The sequence below is a fragment of the Amphiura filiformis genome, chromosome 3 (genome assembly GCF_039555335.1).
Source record: "Amphiura filiformis chromosome 3, Afil_fr2py, whole genome shotgun sequence".
NCBI lineage: Eukaryota > Metazoa > Echinodermata > Ophiuroidea > Amphilepidida > Amphiuridae > Amphiura > Amphiura filiformis.
In genome coordinates this window covers 22,955,340-22,982,551 of record NC_092630.1, presented here as the reverse complement: position 1 = coordinate 22,982,551, position 27,212 = coordinate 22,955,340, and the positions used below count along the sequence as shown (strand labels likewise).

The 27,212-nt window shown below is 36.3% G+C and overlaps 1 protein-coding gene across 1 annotated transcript in view; it reads left to right on the top strand.

The window, feature by feature from the left end:
* Positions 1-20,653: 20,653 nt before the first annotated feature.
* The window catches only part of LOC140147656 (uncharacterized), a 37,917-nt gene continuing 31,358 nt past the window's right edge, over positions 20,654-27,212 (top strand). The window contains exon 1 of the mRNA XM_072169427.1: positions 20,654-20,813. The gene's annotated coding sequence lies outside the window, so the exon portion shown is untranslated. The remainder of the gene's footprint in view (positions 20,814-27,212) is intronic.

Genomic DNA, 27,212 nt, shown 5'->3' with positions numbered 1-27,212 from the left:
CATCCTTGCTGTTCAATAACTTACCAGAGTTTCAAACGTGCACCAATATAGTACCAGAAACAGCGCGCAAAATGTTCGTGTTCCCAAATCCACTACCATCACTTCTGGCTCTTTTTATTATAATGCCATTCGGGATTGGGCTAACTTACCAAGTGTAATCAAATCAATTTCTGATAAACCAAGTTTAAAAAAGTCTGTAAAAACTCATCTTTTTAACCAAATTCACTTTCTAATGATTTTAATCATGTTTAAATACTTTTTTACTCTTGATATTCACTTGTATACACAGTAAGCCAAATAATTAAGGTACCAGTTATGTTCACCCCTTGTATATCCTACACAAAGACAGATATGTCATAATTGGAACCACAAGCCAATAGTTGCATCTTTTAGCTAGAATTTAAGACCTCATTTGTTGAAAATTTTCAAGAAATAAAGACACGCCGATCCAAAAGACCCAAATTTAAAAGTTGCAGTTTGCTCCATTGCGTGCCTCATTGATTTGCACACAATGCGTTCACGAACAAGAGAACCAGCGCCGTGCTTCCATTGATTAACACGTTAAAATAAACGTCTTGCTTTCATTGATTAGAACACAAAAGTGCAACTTTTGATTTCGTTTCTTTATTAAGTTTTAGACCACCGTTTCTTTAATTCTCAACCAATTTCAACAAATGAGGTCTTAAATCAGAGCTAAAGAGTACAGGTATTACCGGCTTCTTTTAATTTTGACATATTTTTCTTTATTGAGGATATACAGGGGTGAACACAACTGGTACCTTAATTTTTTGGCTTACTGTATATACATGTATATATATACAAGTGAATATCAAGAGTAAAAAAGTATTTAAACATGATTAAAATCATTAGAAAGTGAATTTGGTTAAAAAGATGAGTTTTTACAGACTTTTGAAACTTGGTTTATCAGAAATTGATTTGATTACACTTGGTAAGTTAGCTCAATCTTGAATGGCATTATAATAAAAAGAGCCAGAAGTGATGGTAGTGGATTTGGGAACACGAAAATTTTGCGCGCTGTTTCTGGTACTATATTGGTGCACGTAAATTTTGAACTATAAGATATTCTGGGCGAACTTCATTAAAAATATCAAAAACATGGTTTAACCTGAGTTGTTTTGCCCTATTTTGTATGTTAAGGAAATTAAGATCTTTAAAATCATCTTCCGTAATATGATACAGGCAATTCTTATTTAAAATGAATCTAATAACTTTGTTTTAAGCAATTTGAAGGCTTTTACTCATCTGCTTATGTGTACAGAAGAAATAGAATAATCAAACAAAGTACAAGAGCAGAGCATAAAATTTTCTTGATATTTTGATCAAGAAACTTTGCCTGTCTGTAAAGAAATGTGAGTCTAGAATTTACTTTTTTATGGCACCAAGACCCAATTCTTCACCATTCAAGCACTGGTCAATAGTAAGACCTAAGTATTTGACTGAAGGGGTAGCATGAATTGTTTGGCCTTCACACTCGATGGTATAATTTTGCCTATTCACTCAGCAACCTGGACAACCGATTCTTTTGTTATGCAAGGCTCACTCAGTCATTTAATGAGGCAATACAAACGATCGAATTTGGTGTTGAAATGAGCTAAATTTTGAGTTACACCTTTTCAATGTAAAATTAATTTTCTCGGCCAAATGAAAAGTAATCCTTTCCATTTTTTCAGTAAATGTCAGGAAAAATTGTAGTGCTTGATACTGTTTTTTTTTTTTCAAATGTGCGTTAGAAAGTTGGGAAAAATCCTTCATTCGTGAACTATTTTCGATTTTGATAGGCTTAAACTCGCGGGCAGAGTTTAAGCCTATCAAAATCGAAAATCTTACACGAAATGACTGAATTTCACGCCTAAGTTTAACACTAGGATTTGAAAAAAAATACAGTATCAAGCGCTACAATTTGACCTGACATGTACTGAAAAAATGAAAATGATTGCTTTTTATTTGGCCGAGAAAATTAATTTTACATTGAAAAGGTGTAACTCAAAATTTAGCTCATTTCAACACCAAATTCGATCGTTTGTATTGCCTCATTAAATGACTGAGTGAGCCTTGCAGAACAAAAAGAATCCGTTGTCCAGGTTGCTAACTGTAAAAGCCATTTGTGGATATGTTGTATAAGTTATTGCTTTAACATGTGAATGTCCTGCTCTCGACCTTTGATGTCCTTTCTATTGATCGGATTATCGGCCCTTCAAATCAGAAAACACATTCCAGCGCTCAACCGTGATCAAGGACTTGAGCTCCCTTCATTATAATGCCCTAATCCGATCAATAGAAAGGACATCAAAGGTCGAGAGCAGGACATTCAACTCCATCAGTTCATCATTGGAGCCCTGCTGATGAGGATGTGTGTTGTACCATGGAAATAGTAGATGAGAAGGAATCACAACGAAATCGATCGCCTGTGACTAATCCCGCTTATCTATTCTTCATTACAAAGGAAGAGGACTCAACAAATTCTCTTTTGAGGACACTCATATTGCCGCCATCAGCGTGATTTGGTAGCATAACTGCAAATTCATAGCGATAAATCTTTGCGCACAAACAAAATTTGAACCGGTTGTTGTGACCTTAGTTGATAAAGCGCACTTTTAACGTTCATTTAGACTGGATTTTATAAACATTTGCAACAGATTTCTGCATTTTCAGATGCAGAGAAGTCAAAACAATACAAATATTAGAAAATTTAATCAAAATACGTTGTATTTTCGACTAAAGACACTTTTAAACAAGTTTTACATTTTGTAAGGATAATCGTATTTTCGCTGACCCCAAATTTAATTAAAATGTAAAGGTATAAAACAAGTTGTTCCGATTGTTTCCGAAAAATGGGAACATATTCTATCATAAGACAACCGGAAAATCAATTCTATCAAATTGCCTTCACATGTGCCCCAGACCGCGCACATAGGTAAATCGGCCCCTAAATGTTTCAAATATATGACTTTCTACTTCCTATTTTGGTAATACATCCTTCCCACAAGGCATTATTTTGGCTATGTTATCCCATCTGTCCCATAATGCATTCATATTTCCCGCCCTTTCCTGCTCACAAGGCCGCATTTAGTCCATAAGCATTGGTCGCTTGACTGCAGCTTTAGAATTGAAAATGTCACGTCATAGAAATGTTATGTCACCGATGACCATCGTGTTGGGATATAATCTCGAGGATTATGATATAACTATAGCGGTTGACGTGTATAGAAACGTCAATGTACATGTCGGCAATGTGTTTGGAACTTTGATGATGGTTAGTTGTGATTCCTTCTCATCTACTATTTCCATGGTTGTACACATCGAAATATTGAGGTAACTATCTCAATAATATGTTGTGTTGAATGACAGTTTAAATCTACTTTGCTTGATTATCTACCAACACGTATGAGCATACACTGTGATACTTATAACTTGTTTTATTTAAAATCTCAGAACATTAACTTTGGTATCAAATTAGAGAGTACATTCTAGGCTTTATAATGAATGCAAATTTGATAGCATTGAAAATGATTAAAGGTGCTTACTTTTTAGTAAAATATGAAACAACACCACCCTATTGAGTACACCATGCAGCAGGACACGTGGCCAGAAGCGAAAAGGTGGACTTGTTTATCCATACACAGGGAGGGTTGGACAATTTTGCATTTTAAGCCATTTGGTATATCATTCATGTAATTTTTACACTTCTTTCAGGGTCTGTAAAATAGAGAATTGATTATTTATGTTCACCCAGACATGTGACACACATAATGGCACACATTCATGGGGCATCTTGTAAGATAAACGCTCTAAAAGGCTTAGGAAAACTTTAATTCTCGCAATTATATATCTGGACCAGTTTAGGTTTGCAAATTGGGATCCCACAAATTTGGCATGTTTAGGTGGGGGCAAAGGCTTTTTGGCAGGCCGGGGGTGTGCAAGAGATTTTTGGTGGGCCGAAAGGGCGGGGTGTAGCAATTTTTGGCAGGCCGTTTGGAAATTTTACCCCCAGCACCTTTAATTGTTCCATAACCATTAAGGTATGGGACGTTTTTGTTTTTGCTATAGCCCCGAATGAAATGTATTTAATTATGTTTGTACTCACTCAGGTAGCATTGTGTGTGAATTTTACATCCGAACTAAGTGCTATTCTTTTTTATGGGCATTTTAGTGTCTAAAATGGCCCAAAATTAGGGTTTTTCAATATTGCCGTCCATTTCTAATCGTCGCCCCATAGACTTTAACATGTAAAATAAAAGGCTCATAAAAATTAATAACACCTAGTTCGGATGTAAACTTCACACAAAATGCTTTTTGAGTGATTACAAAGATAATTAAGGGGCACGGTGGCTCAGTGGTACACTGGTTACGGCCTTGGACTCATAATCTGAGAGCTTGCTTGATGTGCATGGGTTCGAGTCCCCGTCCCACCGTGTTGCGCCCTTGGGCAAGGCGCTTTGCCTCGCTTGCCTCACCCCACCCAGGTGCAATGGGAAGCTGTTAGGGGTTGTCACAGTCGTTGTACTGATGAACCCTGCGCCAATTGAAGGCTGCAAACGTGGTTCCGACATAATCTAATGACGGCGGAATAAATGTAAAGCGCTTTGAGGCTGTTTACGGCATAAAGCGCTATATAAATATCTTTAAAAAAATTTAATTAAATATTTTCATTCGGGGGCTATGTATTCCTTGTACAATGACACTTCACAATAAAAATGTCCATTGGAAACAAAGGTGCCCGGCTCATAATTATTGCACAGTCCCTAACTTGTTCGTTGGGTATTGGTCTTTAGTAGTCCCCCCCTCCAATAACACATATAAGAAATTATTCAAGAGAGAGGAAACCGAAAGATACGGGATAAAGCACAAGCCATCGTGTTTGATAAGCCTGGAGGAGGGTAGCAATTTTAGTTCTAGTAAATTAAATACGAACACTAATTGAAGGTTTAAACATTCTGTTAGAGCAGGGGAGTAATCCGGGGGGTCACTCCCATTGTGGCCTGTACACCATCCGCGATAATCAACTTTTGAAAAGTACCCTAAACAAGGATTTAACCCTTGGCTAAAACGATACCCTAAACAGGGATTTTATTCCTCGCATCAAATTTCATACCCTAAATTTCACTTCCGCGTATTAGCAATTGCAATTTTGCTACCATTTTTTCCAATTTTTCATGTTTTTGACACCCTAAACACGATACGCGCGTATCGTGCCTACCCACGAAAAACTACCCTTTTACGCGTTTTCATTATCGCGGATGGCGTACTGGCCACAATGGGAGTGACCCCCGGGGAGTAATACTTTCATAACTTGTTTACTTGATGTTTCTGGAATATAATTGCAGCAATATAGTAATTTAGATCAAGTGATGCCCCATTATCATACTTATCATATTAAACAATGTTCACTTAATAAAATAGCCATTTGCCATGCCGTCCCTTTGTCATAATTTAGAACGCCTTGTCTTCTCCTGAAATTTAGAACAAGTGATGCTCCCATTATCATACTTTCGTAACCATGTTCACTTGATATTTCTGGAATATTAACATAATTGCAATGCAGCTATAAAGCCATTTGCCATGCCGTCCCTTTGTCATGTTAGAACGCGTTGTCTTCTGCTGTAATGTAGATCAAGTGGTGCTCTCATTATCGCGTTGGGTCTATCATAGTTACAATCCCGGCATACTTTCATAACTTGTTCACTTGATATTTCCAGAATAATTATGATAATGCAGCTATAAAATAGCCATTTGCAAGGCAGACTCTTTTGTCACAGAAAAGTAAAAACTAAAGTCAAATAGATATTAATAAATTAAAAACTGAGCAAAAGTAAAAAAAAGTACAAAAAACTTATAATATAACTTTTCTCTAATAAAAGTCAGTCTGCAGAGCTGACAATACAAAGCTTATTCACACTGCACAGATGACGAATGTAAGGAAAATATTTGCATTAATTTGGTTCATTGAGACAACCTGTTGGCTATCCTCAAAATTGCCTTCGCAGTAAATGAGGATCAGACGAAGAAAAAATTAAACCAATTGTTCTATAAAGCTAAACTTACATAGCCTGCAAGTGTGTCCCTCCCCCTGTCATATGGAAATTCGAATGCTAACTTTAAGGGGTTATCGAGGTAATAAAAAAAAAATAAATGTAGATATTTATATAGCGCTTTATGCCGTAAAAGGCCTCAAAGCACTTTACATTTATTCCGCCGTCATTAGAAGATGTCGGAACCACGTTTGCAGCCTACAAATGGGACCGGGTTCATCAATACAACGACTGTGACTACCCTAGCAGCTTCCCATTGCACCTGGGTGGGGTGAGGCAAGCGAGGCAAAGCGCCTTGCCCAAGGGCACAACACGGTGGCGGGACGGGATTCGAACCCACGCACGTCGAGCAAGCTCTCGGATTATGAGTCCAAGGCCGTATCCACTGAACCACCGTGCCCATGAGGTGGGCTCATGCAAGTATTTTAGTTCACAAACCTTACTCCTAAGTAAGAAGAAACTTTTCTACATTCGTGGGCCCATGTATCCCAATGAATGTACGAATGATTATTATGGATCGTATCATGGAAGTACTAGTACTTCCATGATCGTATTTATGCCAGAAGGGGGAGTGCATGGGACTTTTGACCAAACAAAAAACAAACAAAAAAAAAACGACAATAAATTTTGCGTTCTTCCACCTCACCACTCGCGTCTATTCAAAATGTTCGGATTCCCCCTTGTTTTCTTCTTTTTTTACATTTAAAATCTCAAGGTTCAAGTAAAAATTCATATCCCGCCCCGAAGGCACCTAAAATTTCAGATTCCTCCTTAAAACTATGTAGGCCTATATTGAACGGTCCTGGGGTCAGAGTCAGCTCTATTGACAACTTTATGCTGTCAACTTTATGTTGTTCCCTGATGCCAAGAAAGTATTAATCTCGAGGCCCTTGTAAAATTCATGTTATTACACATCGGAGTCGAACCCTACATAGAAAATGGCCCAAAATAGGCCTACTAAATAAACTAGGGCCCTGTGAGTGGGACCTAATGTTATTTTCATCATATTTTTTTTATGTGGTTGAGAGCTATAAAGATGTCAGCGAAAGGATTGTAATCCTTTACCATATTTACAGGCGACTTTAATGGGGGAAAAGCACATGGGTCACGTAGGCCAAGATAGGAAGGGGCCTTGCCAGTAACTGCTGACTTGACACTGTTATTTTGAGCCAGGATGCAACTTGTACCCTGCTCTCTTCCCAAAGCATTCCGTAAAGTAAATGCAGCGAGAAGCGGATTCGGCGTGGCCGTGAAATTTTGACTAAACCAGAGGCGGTTGTACGGATTTTCGGTTGAATAAAAAAGGAAAACTACCAAATATCATTTGCATAGGATTTGTCATGATCTTACTTCGTGGACTGAAGAGCTTCATTTCCTGGTCGTTTATGCATATTAAACATATAAAATAAGATTGCAGATTGAGCCATAACTTGCATGTTTAAACAGATCTTCTGGTTTTAGGAACCTCAACGCAGCGGATTTTGACTTGAAATTTTGAAAGTTCAAGTGCAGCTACAGGCAAATAATAATGTTATTTTGCTTCGTTTTTATTGACTAATTTGTGGTGCAAAACAAGCCATTTAGAATTTTGATTGGTACACAGTTACCAGGAAGGCAGTTACAAACTCGTGTCGCGATAAAAGCTTGGACCAGTGAATATTAATTATATCAAACATTGTGTTAAAATCTTATATTTTCCTGTTAGTGAAAATAAGAATATTAATTTGAGTTATTTTTAGTATCTATGGTTAGTGCGAGGATATAAGAGTTATCTCTCGAAGCATGCTAAGATTTTAAAAGCTTTTAAAGCTAGGCCTTGGTCTATATAATGTAAATTTATTAATGTTAACATTCATGCCTTATCAACTGACCCCTAGGGCTACCCCGTATAGGTCCTACTTTTTAATGTGAATTATCAAAAATGTATACTACTCTTGTTTCACACATCCTACATGAAGGCCTATTCATAATTTTGATATGACCATAATCATGAACATACAGGGTGTCTCAATAAAAATAGGCCCTATGGAAATTGAGGCATAACTTAAGAAATAAAAGGAAACGCCAAGTGTTACTGAGTATGGGTTCAAAATCAATATCAATCAATCTCCCAAAGAATGTTCTTCACACGTTTCTCTTTGGGTTAAGGGCTCGGATAGCAACGTTTGCGCAGTAATTTTTGTGGGACCTGAGAGCACATCACAAATATCGAATTTTTGTATTTTTTTGAAATTCGCGATACTTAACCATCCTCGAAGTAAACTTCATAAATCTAATGATATGTACACCTTTCATATTAACTTGAAAGATATCGAGTTTCCCCAAAAAGACCTATTTTTTGTGTGTTTTGTGTTTTTGGGGAAAAATCTTTATCTTCAATATGAAGAGTCAAAATTACCATATGATAGACGGCTTTTTGTCCCAGTTACATACACTTTAAGTATACGTACATATCATAAAATTTATACAATTTACTTCGAGGACTGTTAAATTAAAAAAATAAAATGGCATTAAATCGCGAATTTAAAAAGAAATTGATATCAGAAGGATATCTCTTGTTTTCGTTTTTGAAATGCAATTCGATATGTCTGATATGCTATAAGGTCACACAAAAAATACGTGAAAATGACGCTGTACATATATATATTAACCATACAGTAGGGCTGAACTTTACATTGAAGTGGCTGAAATATTTGATTCAAAAAGAAATTGGTTCCCTCAAAATGAAATGTCCAAGTGATAGTATTGATGGTGAAATAAACACAAATTGATAAGCAACACCAATAACAGAAAAGAGGCATAGTTGCTGATCAGGCAAGTTATCTCCTACATAGCAACACTGCATGGGAGTTACGGTTTTACACTATTTCAAACTATTGTGATTTGGTAGTTCACATCATATTGCGAATGGTAGTGAGCTTTAGCAAAAATTGCATTGATATTACAGATATACTTTTATAGGTACTGTGGTTCTCAAGTTATGTTGTAAATAGGGGTGAAACCACATCACTTTTGTAAAACGTACATAACTCATTAACAGTCTATAATATCGAATTGATTAATTCGAATTAAACAATTCATCGAGTGGCCATGGGCAGCGCCATTAGACATTTTACAAGACTACCAAGTGACAGGTGATGGACCGTACCCACACAATGGAATAGGCACTTTTTTGATAATTTTCATCAAGGTTACTAAAAACTTACCTAGCTAATTTATTATACATCAAGGGTCTCTGCCTTTTTAATATGTTATGAAAAACTTAATTTTAAAAATATCTACCGACGGAAATAAAAATCCATCGACGGATAGTCTTGTTATGCTCTCACAAACTTAGAAAAAATCTGAAAAATCCAAAATTTTGGTCTAAAACATGCCCAAGGTTACTGCTGTCCCATTCAAAAGTACAGGAAGACCACCTACAGCGTTGAGGTCAACTTTCTAGACTTCCTGTCTACTGGCAGTAATGGCTACTACCCAGTGCTAACGTCAATGAATTGTTTAATTCGAATTAATCAATTCGATATTATAGACTGATTAACAACAATAAATCAAGCAAGTTTTCAAAGTATGAAGTTTTGCAAGACATCAAGGTGGTTTTTTTTTTCAGTAATATATTGCTTAATATAATGAAAAGCGATCTTTTTGACTGTTTCGACCAACAATACTTAGTCAACCCTTAAGGTTACACGAAGAAACGTATAAAAAACGTATAAAAGACGTATAAAGTTGTTCTCTAAAACCGCGTTTTCTCAGCAATCAAATATCGCAGTGAGTCAAATGTTGGTGCATGGATGTATCTTAACATTATTTTTGTGTGTTTATACAAATTTTTAGAATCCGTTTGAAAATCCTTCGTTTAAATCATTTGTACGCACCATGTTCACAAGATCAAAAACACGTTCCATGCAGTTTTTTTCAAATATTCGCTCCGTATAAAACCACGCCGAGTTGTTGTTTTCTCCTTTTTTGTATTGTACTACAAATCGACCAAAGAAATAATGTTGCCATGGGGAAGAACCAAATACAGTACCGATTAAATTTTATTGGCCCGTTTTTGGGAACAATTTTCGAGAATCTTGTACCACAAAACACTGTTATGTTACATTATCGATATCTGGATTGTGGAACGTTAATTTTGATTTCTAACTGCCTACATTATTTCTCAAAAGTATGTCGATTCCTTTACCATTTAAATTTCACTCCAAATTTAAGCTACTTTTGCAAAAATCGAGGTTTTTCGCCATCGATACCTCCGACATTTACAGCGGTGATGAGATTGTTTATCATAAGAGCCTGGTATGCACTATTCGATAATAGTCAGTTTGAGATCAATCGATTTCACAGGTCACTCAGTAGCTCAATCGGTTAGCGCGCCAGACTCACGTTCGACTATATAATACTATAGTTTTGAGCTGGAAAACTTTGGTACGTGTTCGAGTCCCTATGTGGTCCATTCCATCTATTTTTATTTTATTTTTCTCTCACTTTTTTCTTTTTTCTTGTTCGTTTCTTTCTTTCTGACTGCAGCGATTGATTGTTTTTGCCCGTTTTTTTTTCATTATATAATTCAGGAATTTTTAGGCTATACTAGTCTAATAATAGGCGCGGCCTATGAATATATTTTTACAAATTAGATTAACAAAATATTGGTTGTTGGTTTTGTTACTGTTGTTGTAGTTATTGTTGTAGGCCTATATATTGCATAATCAGGGTATAAATAGGCATACTAGGTCTATTATAGCCTATACAAGCATTGATTTACTTCACGACAGATATCATCCAGGATAATTTTAAAAATTGAAAATTTAGAAAATCCAAAGGAAAATTGCCGAAAACGGCTGCCCATAATCATCCCCCATCAGCCCATATGGGAGTATCATGGTCGCCCCTTCCCTATCCCTACAACATAGGATGACTCACGAGCCGCGGTTTGTCCGTGGCCCTAGTTCAGATTGATACACTATAATTGTACGCGTGGGTTCATTCTTTTCTGCATGGCTGTTTCCATTATTAACTTACGCCCCTCTGCAATCAAGCCTTGAAAATCAATTGTATTTAACCTTAACTGCATTAATTTCTTCAATTCTAAACTACAATGCAGCACATTCTTGTTAATGTGTATTGTCCCATTGGAAAGGTCCAACAATGAGTCTATTTGTAGTTTCCCAATTATCTCAGTGACGCGTGAACGGATTTTGATCCTTTATGCACCAATCTATAGAAGACACTTCAATAATTTTGAATCTGCAAGAAACTTTTATTTTTACGGCGGATATTTTAAGTTACATTCTCCGATCCACAGGGCCTATTTTTATTGAGACACCCTGTAGAACACTTACTGACATATTCATTCATTCATTTCCAAAAATACAAAAAAATAGGTCTTTGTGGGGACAAATGTGTATCCAAAATATGATAGGCCAAATTTCCAATTGATCGTCAGCTTTTCAGCCGAGCTACATACACTTTAAGTACATATCATTAGATTTATAAAGTTTACTTCGAGGACCGTATCAAAAATATATCAAATTTTAATAATTTGTCATAAAATTTGTATTATCGCGATTTTTTTACTTGATATCAGAAGGACATTCTTTGTATTCCGAATGCAATTCGATATGTCTGATGTGCTCTCATCCCCCTGCATGTCCCACAAAAATACTGTCCAAACGCTCATCGTACAAGGATATTAGATAAATCACTAAATGTAATTAAGAAAATCTTTCACTTTGGTTTTGAAATGCTTAATCGTCTTTATAGTCTTTATAAGATTTTGAACCTTTGACAATGTTCACATTCATCCCCTGCATATCTCATCATAAATGTTTTCATAACACAACCTACATTATGAGAAAGTCTCAAAAATGAAGTTTTTAAAGTATGAATTATACACAGATTTAGAACTGTAATTATGAACACTGCTGATATCATACTTATTATTGTAAAATCTTTTGCTGGAAGATCTTTCTCATTTTCTCTATGTATTTTAGGCTGCCTTCCCAGCAAACACAAAAATGTTTGTAAAACTTTTTAAACTTGTTATGCTTTAGGTTTTGGTTTAGATAAAAACGTTTTAATAACAAAAATGTCGGGTTATATAAGGTCATGGTATGGAAACGTTTTAAAAGTTTGGCATGAAAACACACTACAACAATATTTTGAAAATGTTTTGAAAATGTTATTATTTGTCAAATATTTTTTGCAAAACATTTTTTTACCAAAATTCGTCAACACTTAAATTACATTATGTCAGAATATTTGTAGTAGGTTATCAGCAAATGTTATTGAATGTTATCATGGTTGTGAAAACATTTTATACCCCTTAGTCCGGCTGCAAACACCATATTTTGGGGGTTAGATGGTTTTGCCAGTTAAAGTTTGTTTTTTTGCTGGTTATTGATCTTTGAGTGGTGTAGAAAAAGATTCCGTGGGATGTAAAATCGTCACCCTTGGGCAATCCGAGATATTCAAGATGGCCGCCACGTATCTCTGAAACAACATTCAAATGGTGTTTTAGTGACAAAAGGTATCATACCGAATGATTGTGTGATTACACTGCTCCATAGACAATGTGTTGTAATTTCGTGCTGGTATACCAGAATGAAATTCAAATTTCACGATATCTTTTGTGAAAAGTGTGGGGATGATGCTGTGGATCACGAAATACCCTTTTAAATTGGCCGATTGAAATAGGTCAATCTTTCAACGACTGATGATAGGAATCAATCTAAATAGATTGAAAAATAGATTAAAATGTTGTGGGTTTTTTTTCACTACTCTCTTTGAAGACTGATTTCACTATCTAATCAACTGTTACTCCTAATGTATACTGCCAAATGACATGTGTTGCATATGTTTGGAATGAGATTTCAAACTGTTTTAGAGTGAACATTTTCAATTTTTTTTTTCAACTGGAAAGACTCTTAATTTGGGACGGCAAACGATTGAAAAGCAATGAAAATCAATCCTTTCTACTGAAAATTCAATCGAAAAAGATTTGCCCCTAACTTTAATCGCTAAAAGATAGTTAGTAAACATGGTAAAAGATTGAGAATCATTCCTTTCGATTGAATTTTTGTTGTTGAAAAATTCAAATCGCCCGACTGAATATACAGTCGAAAACGATTTGTCCCTAATTCGGGACGGCAAGATTGATAATTCAATCTTTTTGATTGAATATTCAATCGGGTAAGAGAGAACGTACATACATTTGTAAATCGAATTTGGGAATCGAATATTCATGTACAAGACTTAGCAGGGCCTATTTCAAACATAGATTCAAATTTCTGAAATAGGCCTGCTCTACAATGAAAAACAACTTGATCAGAGAGGAGAAAGAAAGAAAGAAAGAAAGAAAGAATAGTAGCTTCAATTTGGAGTGAAATTGAAGTGGGATATCGACTGGCAGAAAGTGGAGAAATAATGTAGATATATCAAGATATCGATAATATAACAGTTTTTGGTGTGTTTTTGTCATGCAAGATTCCCCAAAAAAAAAAAAAAAACGGGCTTAAAATTTAATCGGTACAGCATTTGGTTCTGATAAATGGGGACATTATTTATTTGATCATGCTGATCGGTTTGTCATATTTGTAGCATAATACAAAAAAGGAAAAAGCAATCACTCGGTGTGGTTTTTGGGGGCACTCATTTGAAAAAAAAAGACCATTAGACCATGGAGGTATATTAATACCTCCATGATTAGATTTCATGGTATACGCGTTTTGAACCGTTTGTGATATACTTAGGCTCAATATTTTTTTTATGGATCACATATTTTTTCCATGTTTAAAATTACGTAATTCATTCATTGCACTAAAATTTTTTATTCCAAAACGTCTTTGATTTCTTTGATTTCTTTTTTATTATGATAAATTGAATCCTTCCGCGCCCTTCTACACTACGCAAAAACATTAGTAGGCCTACCCCGCTTAAGGTTGGTCATGATGCAGTCATGTCTACAGTAGAATTCAATTCGACCTTTGAAGGACTTAAACCCCATTAAAAGCTATTAAACCAAGATAACACTCATTGAAAAAAGCTCAACTGATTAAATCATATCTTCTCTGGTTAAATACACACACCATATGTGTCTGCTTTCACATATAATGGAGCAATGCGCTGGAATTATACTTTCAGTTGGGTGAACGATTATAAAGCGAGCGCTAGAGAACAATTGTGTGTGGTCTTTGTTTACGAAATGAGACAATACATGCTTATTGTTAACCAGCGTTCTTGAAAATGAGAAACATGGTGGTTTGCAGACTTAACACGGGTTGGAAATAATTTCTTCATATTTTTTGGTGTTATCTGTCGTTTACATATCCTTCCTAAAACACCAAAGTACGAGTATTTCCAAACATCTAAATTAGCTAAAAATTTAAGACATGTTACAAAACTATATTGTCTAGAATTTTAGGAGAGTAGGGGAGACCGGGGATGGACGTTACAAAATTCACATTTTGCCCCATATAAATCCAATGAAAGAACTCAAACACTCCATCTTGGGTCTGTGGTTAGCCCATTATGTTTACTAAAACTTGGGGCATACAAAACATGAAAACATCAAACAACTAATTAACTACTAATTAATTAATGAAGGTAATTTTTTTTTTTTACTTACCCCGCATACCGGGTAAGTTGTTACACCATGCTGGGTAAGTTGTTACAATGTTACAAAATTTTATGGACCTTTTATAGGCCTTTAGAAGCATTTAGATCATTTTTATTCTATAATAAGTTCATTTATATTAAACAATGATGCTCTTATATTATGGTCAGCCGCTGCAACTCGCAAAGAATCACCATATTCCAACACACGTTGGGCAGCAGCTTCCAAGTTACATTAAGAGGTGTTTTCCCTCTCCATCTACCTTTTTCAGGTTCTTGGCATCATTACAGGAGAACAATTACAGCTCTAGGTAAAGCAAAATACATAGTAAACATATCGAAACATTTAAACCTGAAAATTGAACCAAAATTTAGTTCAACACATGTAAAATGTAATTGGGGTAGGTTGTTACATGGGGTAGGTTGATATAGTGTAACAACTCTCCCCATTGGGAGTTTTGCACACATAAGCCACTATAACATATATAACACAACCCTGAGGCAGAATTACAGGTCATGACTCTGGGATATATTAGTGACCTACACATACTATATTTACCATAACAAGCTAGCATAACGCACCTCCAGTTGTTGAAGCTATTACAATATTACAGTTTTGTCAGAAAGTTACTAGGGAAGGACAAAAAAAGTTTTTTTGACTTAACATTTTAGTAGAACAATGGAGAAAGCTCGCGATTGGCAGTATACCCAAGTGATGTGTAGGCAACATATGGATGTCAGTTAGCCTGCCCTCTCTTATTCCAGCTTGGCACACTGAGAGGTGTAACAACTTCCCCGTGTAACTTCCATCCCCGGTCTCCCCTACTTTTAATATTGGCCGGTTATTTTTCACACAGCGACGTTAACTAGGCAATGTACTATTACCTATAACATTAACTAAAACACCAAAGTACGAGTATTTCCAAACATCTAAATTAGCTAAAAATTTAGGATATGTTAAAAACTATATTTTCTAGAACTTTAGAAGAGTACTTTTAATATTGGCCGGTTATTTTTCACACAGCGACGTTAACTAGTCATATCCCCATACTTTTAACGTAGGGCTATTTGTAGGGGTCACGCGTCAATGGGAAAGAGCACTGTGTATTGTGTATAGGAAAACGGACAGTAACTGCAGTATGTGTAAGGAAAGTATACATTATTCAGAATGGCAAAGACTTGACAAATCCATCTGTGAGGTCAAGTTTGGGCAAAAATGCCGCTCACCAAAAATTGTTGTAATTTGGGGCAATTGTCAGGCTTTTTATGATTTTGTGTGCAAAATTAAGGTTAAAATTTTGGTCAAAATTCATACTTTGCCCGAAAAAAAAACATGTTTTGAGGGGATTTTCTATGATACTGGGTATTTTTGCCCAAACAGATTAATCAAGTCTTCGCCTTATTATGTATTTATATGATTCCAAGCGATAGTGCTCAACCATTTGGGAGCATATGATTATAATAATTATAAACAAGGAACAAAATTACATTGCAGTTTTACAGAACTGTTTGTGAGGTCTAATTGAAACAAGACCTCTTCAGAAACCAAATGTATAATATTTATAATATAGTCTTACAGTTACAGCACTGTTTTTTTTATCAATGTTTCACACTTATGCCAATTGACTCATTTTTCACTGATGTTTGCCAATGTGTTTACCTAAAGGTTTCATAAACATGTTTTCTTATTATTATTATTGCTATAATTTGCTTGGATTAGATGTGAGAAGTAGGGCACAGCATCGGCCAGAATCTATATACTATAGCTTTTGGTATACCGAGGAGCTATTTAAAAACTCTGTATTTTGTGATCTTGGCCGCTACATGTAGCCTACTATGATAATGCCTTTTGTAATTTTTGTGTAATATTTTAGTTAAACACTGAGCATTCTATGTCATTCTATGATGACTCCGATACGAGAAACAAATTGCAGGGAATATGATACTATTATTATTTTCTCAAGTTTCGGTCAATTTTAGCTCTCTTTTTGTCATATTTTATATTGCTCAAGAAACTAAGCAAAACTCAAACTTTGTCAGACCATCATGCTAGTAATAAAATGCAAAATATCACCATTTTTTGTTTAGTTCGATATTCTGCTAGGCCTATTAATTTGTTCAAAGTTAATTGTTAATTGTTATCAGTATTTTATTCTTTCATTGTCCTTAGAGTAAGACGGCTAGACGGGTATTGGCACAAATTACTTTCGTATGATATATTTTTGCACAACATAAATGTATGAAGAAAGGAAAGAAAGAAAGTGGGAACTTCGATAGAAAGAAAGAAAGAAAGAAAGAAAGAAAGAAAGAAAGAAAGAAAGAAAGAAAGAAAGAAAGAAAGAAAGAAAGAAAGAAAGAAAGAAAGAAAGAAAGAAAGAAAGAAAGAAAGAAAGAAAGAAAGAAAGAAAAAAGAAAAAAGAAAGAAAAAAAAAAAAAAAAAAGGAAAAAAAAAGAAAAAAAAAAAAAAAGAAAAAAGAAAGAAAGAAAGAAAGGAAGGAAGGAAGGAAGGAAGAAAGAAAGAGACCAAGAACAATAATTTATTGTAAAGTTGAATTTAAGAGACATGCTAAAAACGGCCTTTCCTTGGCAGACCTCAAGGAAATTCTCTCTGCGCCAGTGATGAAATGCACATAGGCATATATAATTTCACAGGAAGAGAAATTCCAGTTTGAAAGATGTAAGAAAGTCATACTATACAATCAAAGTTATGCAATATGTAATACAAGCCAGAGATTTGTGGTTAAAGTAAGGACAAATGAATGGTCAAAACAAATAAAGTGTTTCTTACTATTGTCCTCTATAGTAATGTTGCTATAGTGTAAAAGCATGGATTTGGATAGTAGTATAGTTTGAAATTTCCCCTCTTTGGCTCTTTGATAAATTGAAACAGAAATATAATATCATTAATATTTGCATGATGGAGATTTTATTGAGGAAGGTGCATACTTTAATACTGGCAAAAAAACTAACTATAAAATGTAGTTCTCACAGTTTTTATATCATATCACAATGGAGTAGGTATAACATGATGCAGTCATGTCTACAGTAGAATTCAATTCGACCTTTGAAGGACTTAAACCCCATTAAAAGCTATTAAACCAAGATAACACTCATTGAAAAAAGCTCAACTGATTAAATCATATCTTCTCTGGTTAAATACACACACCATATGTGTCTGCTTTCACATATAATGGAGCAATGCGCTGGAATTATACTTTCAATTGGGTGAACGATTATAAAGCGAGCGCTAGAGAACAATTGTGTGTGGTCTTTGTTTACGAAATGAGACAATACATGCTTATTGTTAACCAGCGTTCTTGAAAATGAGAAACATGGTGGTTTGCAGACTTAACACGGGTTGGAAATAATTTCTTCATATTTTTTGGTGTTATCTGTCGTTTACATATCCTTCCTAAAACACCAAAGTACGAGTATTTCCAAACATCTAAATTAGCTAAAAATTTAAGACATGTTACAAAACTATATTGTCTAGAATTTTAGGAGAGTACTTTTAATATTGGCCGGTTATTTTTCACACAGCGACGTTAACTAGGCAATGTACTATTACCTATAACATTAACTAAAACACCAAAGTACGAGTATTTCCAAACATCTAAATTAGCTAAAAATTTAGGACATGTTAAAAAACTATATTTTCTAGAACTTTAGAAGAGTACTTTTAATATTGGCCGGTTATTTTTCACACAGCGACGTTAACTAGTCATATCCCCATACTTTTAACGTAGGGCTATTTGTAGGGTCACGCGTCAATGGGAAAGAGCACTGTGTATTGTGTATAGGAAAACGGACAGTAACTGCAGTATGATACTATTTATATCATCAGCTATGTCAGAAAATATTCAAAGAACCTTTTTTACTGGAATTTACATGGTACATTTTATTTTTAGGCCTGCAAATTAACCAACACGACAAAAATATTTTTGGAATTGTCAAGTTGTGTGTAGGCTGTATACATGTTGCATGAATGATAGATTTGTGCAGAATTATTACAAAGTGCAAACTGCATGTAGCATTGTGATAAATAATTATAATAATCCATAGAAGTAAATCCATGGATAAATGCATCAAGTATTTCATTCGTGGTTTATCATGAATGAATAGGGAAGTTACCAACACTGATAAGTAAACATTCCTTGAACAAATAATAACCTGAATAGATGTATTATGATATCACATCCATAGCTGCTCTGTGCCTGCATGAATGAACTCATACACAAAATGTACCGGTACGGTACAGTATATTATAAATTGATAATGGCAGCTTTTGAGCCTCAAGGCAGACTTCTCATTGGCCATTGTTGGTCGATCAGTAAGTTTAAGGCTACATGCTCTTTTTGGTTGAAATTTTTGGCGGGAAATAATCCCGCCAAAACATTAAAGTAATCTTTTCCCACAACTAAATATCATAGTCAGGAAATTAATGATGCATCTGGTAGCTTAGATCATAACTTTCATTGCACTTAGTTGCAATTATCCCAGAAAATTCTTGATTTGTTTTTACAGAGTCTTGAATTGTCGATGTTTTTGATCAAAAACATCACTCGGTGTATTTTGAAACTCGAGGCATTAACTCTTCTCAAATTAGCCCCAAATCATAATTTATTATATGCATGTGTAGCAAACACCAATGGGAATAATTGGACGTTGTTTGCGGAGCCTAAATTTGGTTTGATTTTATTTCACAATAATTCTAAGGTGAGAATTTTGACCTGACATTTACTTTTTGGATTTCAAATCTAAATTTATTGATATACATATTTTGAATAAATAAAGAGTACGCTTACCTTTCTGCAACACTTCCCGGTATCATTAAGCATCTGCTGATAACCAACATTTTAGCTGAAAACAGTCCCTTCCTATCATTTTTGAACAAAATATGGTTCAAAAGTCCGTACGCTGCGTGTATAAATTAGCACAGCGAGATAACGAACAGAGCTATTTACGGTGGGGTATCTATTGTAAGCTATTAGGGTAGGCCTATAGTATATCTTCCCGCAAGTGACAAGATGTGTCAAGCAGGGCGGTATATTCAAACGCTATTGTCTGGATCATTGAGTATCGATTGAGCACATATACATGCAGCACGGATGTGTGTGGTCCTCCCCAGGTTTTGACATAAATTACAAATGACGTCGTGAATGACCCAGCGTTTTCATTTTATTATTACTAAATTAATCGTCGTTTATCACGAGTGCTAAGAGTTGTACCAGTTCAATTCATCAAAATTAATTTGTATTAAATGAAAAACAAACAGACAAGTAGAGTCATATGTCTTTCTATGACCGTATTCCTACCAAAATCAAAATCAAAATGATTTTCAATACACTAGAAACGTGTTGATATGTATATCTTTGAAAAGCGCCGAATGTTAACCACAGTCACCGTGGCACAGCATAGGCATCTTTAGCATTCAGTGAAATTGGCAGTGGTTCGAACCCCGGTGAAAATTTTAGTATTTTTTATTCTTTTTACTAATGCGCTGTGCCGTTTTACAAACACGCCCCTGAATGAAACTCATGGGCATGTACCCTTAATAGGAGTGGCTTAGCTTGGTTTGCTGAATCCACACACGCCCATTTTGGAAATGGCATATAATGTGACTGTTATGACGTGTTGACCTTCATCTATTGTATTTGTTCATCTGTGTATGGAGAGGAGAAACGCCATTAAAACTCCATCAGTATTAGGGCGTAGTTCAGTGAATTCACCGGATTGTTATTCCAAGTACTTTGATAATACAGATAAGGGTCGAGGCGATTGCATTGAAAAACCTAATAAATTATTCATAACAGTTACGTAATCAATCGATAGTGCGGACACTTTTCATTTGCAAACCACCAACATTCGTGATCTTTTAGCGTTGGAAAAGAAACCGCGTGAATAGAGTGCCCTCTCAAGAATATCAACTCTCTGATAATTGTCCCGCTTTTCGGATTGGCTCGTATCATTTATAATAAACCCCTGCTCCCTTGCCCGGTCGTCACTGATTCGGGCAGTCTTCAGCAGTATACGTTAATTTTAACCATCTCATTACTGGACACAGAACCATCAACACCATCGTCAACAGCTCCAATAGAGGACACTGAAGAGAATTATCTAATATTCGCCAGTACTAAAGTTCCAGCCAGTGTGAGTTGAATGCATTAATTATATTGTTCTTCAGGTGAAACAACATCGTTTGATTCATGGTTTTGGTGTAAATTATAGTAAAATGATTGATTATTTGATCACTATTTAGTCTAGCCGAGCGGCGGCTAGACTCCTGTTTCCCAGTAGTTTCTTTAGTCTAGCCGAGCGGCGGCTAGACTCTTGAATCCCAGTAGTTACCTAGCTGGGGGGGTTTACACCCCCAGCTAGGTACTGTAATGCTATCCATTCTTTCTTCTGGCAACAAATTGCACATTTTTTGCTCTAGCTCAGACATGCTTTGACCGATTTTGACCTAACTTGATCACAACCATCATTGACCACGACCATACACGTCACCTGACTTTTAGTAGGTTAAAGGTTACAAAGGGGTCAAATAGGCTACAAATGTGATTTCAGCTAAAAATTCTTCTTCTCCTACATGTAACATTCTACAGTGACGTCACTTGACCATAAGCATCGGCTATACCCAGTGCCCATAGTGTGTAAACAGAATTGGGTTCAAAGGTCATTAAGGGGGCATTACAGGTATATAACCAAATACCTTCAAAATGCTTCTTCTACCACAAATTACATAGCACAATGACGTCACTTGCACATATGCATCGACTATACCCAGTGCCTATAACTTGTACACAGAATTGGGGTCAAAGGTCATTAAAGGGGTAAAATCTTACAATTGCATTATCTGGATATATGTAAATGGATATGTGGCTCAAACTCATTGAAAACAAATCTCATGACCAGGGGAAATTTTACAGGGGTCGGGTCATAGGTCATGCAGAGGTCAAATCTTAGAAATGCATTTTCTGGAAATCTAAGGGGTATGGGGCTCAAACTTGGTGACAACCAACTTCATGACCTGGGGAAAATTTTGATACATTTGCAGGGGTCAGGTCAAAGGTCATCTTAGGTCAAATCTTAGAATTTCATTATCTGGTCATCTGTAAGCGGTTCAAAGGGGAACAATTTGAAGGGGTCAGGTCAAAGGTCATCTGGGGCTAAATCTTAGAGTTGCGTTATCTGGACATCTGTAAGAGGTATAGGGCTCACTCTCGGTGACAGCAAACCTCATGACCAGTGGAACATTATTGAACATCTTGCAGGGGTCATGTCGAAGGTCATCTGGGGTCAAATCTTAGAATTGCGTGACAACAAACTTGATGACCAGGGGAAAAATTTTTGGAACATTTTGCAGGGGTCAGGTCAAAGGTCATCTGGGGTCAAATCTTAGAATTGCATTTTCTGGACATCTGTAAGGAGCACGGGACTCAAACTCGGTGACAACAAACCTCATGACCAGGGAAATATTCTTAGAACATTTTGCAGGGGTCAGATACCTCCACAACACCAACAAGCCCCAGCTAGGTTTGTGGTCTATGACCACCATTTGCCACTAGTTTCTTTCTTCTTCTTCTTCTTCTTACACAGCCGTGACGTTAGTCACGGCTGTGTCTTTTTTCTTACAGGTTCTTTCTTCTTTCTTTCTTTCTTTCTTTACACAGCCGTGACGTTAGTCACGGCTGTGTCTTTTTTCTTATAGGTTCTTTACACAGCCGTGACGTTAGTCACGGCTGTGTATTTTTTCTTACAGGTTCTTTCTTCTTTCTTTCTTCTTTACACAGCCGTGACGTTAGTCACGGCTGTGTCTTTTTTCTTACAGGTTCTTTCTTCTTTCTTTCTTCTGCCGACCACTTCATTTGCTCTAGCACTTACATGCTTGTACCGATTTTGACCTAACTTGGTCACAATCATCATTGACCATGCCCCTATATGTCATATGAAACTCGTGGGGTCAAAGGTCAAGCAGGGGTCATAGGGGTCAAAAACGTGATTTCAACTCAAAATGCTTCTTCTCTCACAGATTACGTAGGAGAGTGACACCACTTGCACACATGCATTGTTATTATCCAGTGTCTATGGGGTCCTCACAGATTTGGGGTCAAAGGTCTATAAGGGGTCACTTCCGGTATAAAACGAAAAACCTTCAAAAAATTTTATTTGCTAAGAAAAACATAGGACAGTAACGGTATATTTACAAATAAATTGTAGTTACTCTGTGCATATGTGGTATTTTTTTATTTAGGGTCAAAGGTCATTAAGGGGCTACTTCCGGTATAAAACGAAATTCCTTTAAAATGCTTCTTCTCCCACAAATTACGTATGACAGTGACGCTACTTGCACACATGCATTGTTATTACCCAGTGTCTATATGGTCCTCACAAATTTGGAATCAAAGGTCATTAAGGGGTCACTTCCGGTATAAAACGAAAAACCTTCAAAATTTGTTATTTGCTAAGAAAAACATTGGATAGTGATGGTATATTCACACGTGAATTGTGTTTACTTATTGTACATGTGGTATTTTTTCATTTGGGGTCAAAGGTCATTAAGGGGTCACTTCCGGTCTGAGACGTAAAACCTTCAAAATGCCCCTTTCTGCCACAAATAACATAGCAAAGTGGTGCCACGTGCACCCATGCATTGACATTAGCCAATGTCTATGGGCGTTTTCATATATTCTGGGGTCAAAGGTCATTAAGGGGTCACCACAACACGGCTGTGTTCGTGGTCTTAGACCACAGCTAATTCTTTCTTCTTTCTTCTGCCGACCACTACATTTGCTCTAGCACTTACATGCTTGTACCGATTTTGACCTAACTTGGTCACAACCATCATTGACCATGCTCCTATATGTCATATGAAACTCGTGGGGTCAAAGGTCAAGCAGGGGTCATAGGGGTCAAAAACGTGATTTCAACTCAAAATGCTTCTTCTCTCACAGATTACGTAGGAGAGTGACACCACTTGCACACATGCATTCTTATTATCCAGTGTCTATGGGGTCCTCACAGATTTGGGGTCAAAGGTCAATAAGGGGTCACTTCCGGTATAAAACGAAAAACCTTCAAAAAATTTTATTTGCTAAGAAAAACATAGGACAGTAACGGTATATTTACAAATAAATTGTAGTTACTCTGTGCATATGTGGTATTTTTTTATTTAGGGTCAAAGGTCATTAAGGGCTACTTCCGGTATAAAACGAAATTCCTTTAAAATGCTTCTTCTCCCACAAATTACGTATGACAGTGACGCTACTTGCACACATGCATTGTTATTACCCAGTGTCTATGGGGTCCTCACAAATTTGGAATCAAAGGTCATTAAGGGGTCACTTCCGGTATAAAACGAAAAACCTTCAAAATTTGTTATTTGCTAAGAAAAACATTGAGAGTGATGGTATATTCACACGTGAATTGTGTTTACTTATTGTACATGTGGTATTTTTTCATTTGGGGTCAAAGGTCATTAAGGGATCACTTCCGATCTGAGACGAAAAACCTTCAAAATGCCCCTTTCTGCCACAAATAACATAGCAAAGTGGTGCCACGTGCACCCATGCATTGACATTAGCCAATGTCTATGGGCGTTTTCATATATTCTGGGGTCAAAGGTCATTAAGGGGTCACCACAACACGGCTGTGTTCGTGGTCTTAGACCACAGCTAAGTCTAGTTTCTTCTTTCTTCTTCTGCCGACCATTACATTTGCTCTAGCACTCACATGCGTACACCGATTTTGAACTAACTTGGTCACAACCATCATTGCACATGCCCCTACATGTCACATGAAACTCGTGGGGTCAAAGGTCACGTAGGGGTCATAAGGGTCAAAAACGTGATTTAAAACTCAAAATGCTTCTTCTCCCACAGATTACGTAGGACAGTGACGCCACTCGCACACATACATTGTTATTACCCAGTGTCTATGGGGTCTTCCCAGATTTGGGGTCAAAGGTCATTAAGGGGTCACTTCCGGTATAAAACGAAAAACCTTCAAAAATTGTTATTTGCTAAGAAAAACATAGGACAGTAACGGTATGTTCACACATAAATTGTGGTTACCCTGTGTATATGTGGTATTTTTTTATTTAGGGTCAAAGGTCATTAAGGGGCCACTTTCGGTATAAAACTAAATACCTTTAAAATGCTTCTTCTCCCACAAATTACGTAGGACAGTGACACCACTTGCACACATGCATTGTTATTACCCAGTGTCTATGGGGTCCTCACAGATGTGGGGTCAAAGGTCATTAAGGGGTCACTTCCGGTATAAAACGAAAAACCTTCAAAAATTTTTATTTGCTAAGAAAAACATAGGACAGTAACGGTATGTTCACACATAAATTGTGGTTACCCTGTGTATATGTGGTATTTTTTTATTTAGGGTCAAAGGACATTAAGGGGTCACTTCCGGTATAAAATGAAAAACCGTCAAAAATTTTTATTTGCTAAGAAAAACATAGGACAGTAACGTATTTTATGTTCACACATGAATTGTGGGTACCCAATTCATACGTGGTATTTTTTTATTTGGGGTCAAATGTTATTAAGGGGTCACTTCCGGTCTGAGACGAAACACCTTCAAAATGCCCCTTCTGCCACAAGTAACATAGCAAAGTGGTGCCACATGCACCCATGCATTGACATTAGCCAATGTCTATGGCCGTTTAGATATATTTTGGGGTCAAAGGTCATTAGGGGTAACAACACGGCTGTGTTCGTGGGTTAGACCACAGCTTAGTCTAGTTCTTACCTAGCCGGGACACCGGCTAGGTCTTGTGATGCTATCGGATCTTTCTTCTTCTTCTTCTTCTTTCTTCTGGCAACACATTTCAAAATGCTTCTTCTCCTACATGTTACATCCTACAATGACGTCACTTGCACATATGCATCGGCTATATCCAGTGTCTATAGGATATTCACAAATTTGGGGTCAAAGGTCATTAAGGGGTCATTTCCGGTATAAAACCAAATATCTTCAAAATGCTTCTTCTCCTACATGTTACATCCTACAATGACGTCACTTACACATATGCATCGGCTATATCCAGTGCCAATAAATTATTCACAGAATTTGGGTCAAAGGTCATTAAGGGGGTCATTTCCGGTCTGAAAGCTAAAAATATTCAAAAAATCACTGTTTTTACAAATTACATAGCAGAGTGCTGTCATTAGCACACATTTAGTGTTACCAACCAGGGTCTTTGGGGTATCTACAGTTTTTGGGTCAAAGGTCATTAAGGGGTCTCTTCCGGTCAAAAACCAAAAATCATCAAATATGTTCTTTTTTTTTTATCTCAAAACGTAACCAGACCAGAGTTGCATAAACTTCATATATGCATTAGTGTTACCCGATGTGTGCATGGTATTTTTATTTTTGGGTCAAAGGTCATTTAGACGTCATTTCCGGTTTTAAGCTAAATAACTTCAAGAATTTTATCTCCATAATTAAGCATAGCAGATTTTTTAAATTTAAACTGTAACAATGCATTTTCGTGGTGTATGTGAGGTTTTTTTTGTATTGGGGTCAAAGGTCTTTAAGGAGGTCAAAACGTCAAATTTGCAAAAAAAATGTTTAAAATTACGAAAAAGTAGCTATATCTCAGCCTATGGAAGACGGATAAAGCCCCTACATGCTACAGTGATGCACCATTATTGGTATGAGATGTCCATCAACTTTACGACTGGCATTTCCGGCTCCGGCTAGGTCCAGATCTGTAACCAGATCTAGTTACCTAGCCGGGACACCGGCTAGGTCTTGTGATGCTATCGGATCTTTCTTCTTCTTTCTTTCTTTCTTTCTTCTGGCAACAAATTTCAAAATGCTTCTTCTCCTACATGTTACATCCTACAATGACGTCACTTGCACATATGCATCGGCTATATCCAGTGTCTATAGGATATTCACAAATTTGGGGTCAAAGGTCATTAAGGGGTCATTTCCGGTATAAAACCAAATATCTTCAAAATGCTTCTTCTCCTACATGTTACATCCTACAATGACGTCACTTACACATATGTATCGGCTATATCCAGTGCCTATAAATTATTCACAGAATTAGGGTCAAAGGTCATTAAGGGGGTCATTTCCGGTTTGAAAGCTACAAATATTCAAAAAATCACTGTTTTTACAAATTACATAGCAGAGTGTTGTCATTAGCACACATGCATTGCTACCAACTAGGGTCTTTGGGGTGTCTACAGTTTTGGGGTCAAAGGTCATTAAGGGGTCGCTTCCGGTCAAAAACCAAAAATCATCAAATATGTTCATTTTTTTATATCTCAAAACGTAACCAGACCAGAGTTGCATAAACTTCATATATGCATTAGTGTTACCCGATGTGTGCACGGTATTTTAATTTTTTTGGTCAAAGGTCATTTAGACGTCATTTCCGGTTTTAAGCTAAATAACTTCAAGAATTTTTATCTCCATAACTAAGCATAGTAGATTTTTTTAATTTAAACTGTAACAATGCATTTTCGTGGTGTATATGTGGTTTTTTTTGTATTGGGGTCTAAGGTCATTAAGGAGGTCAAA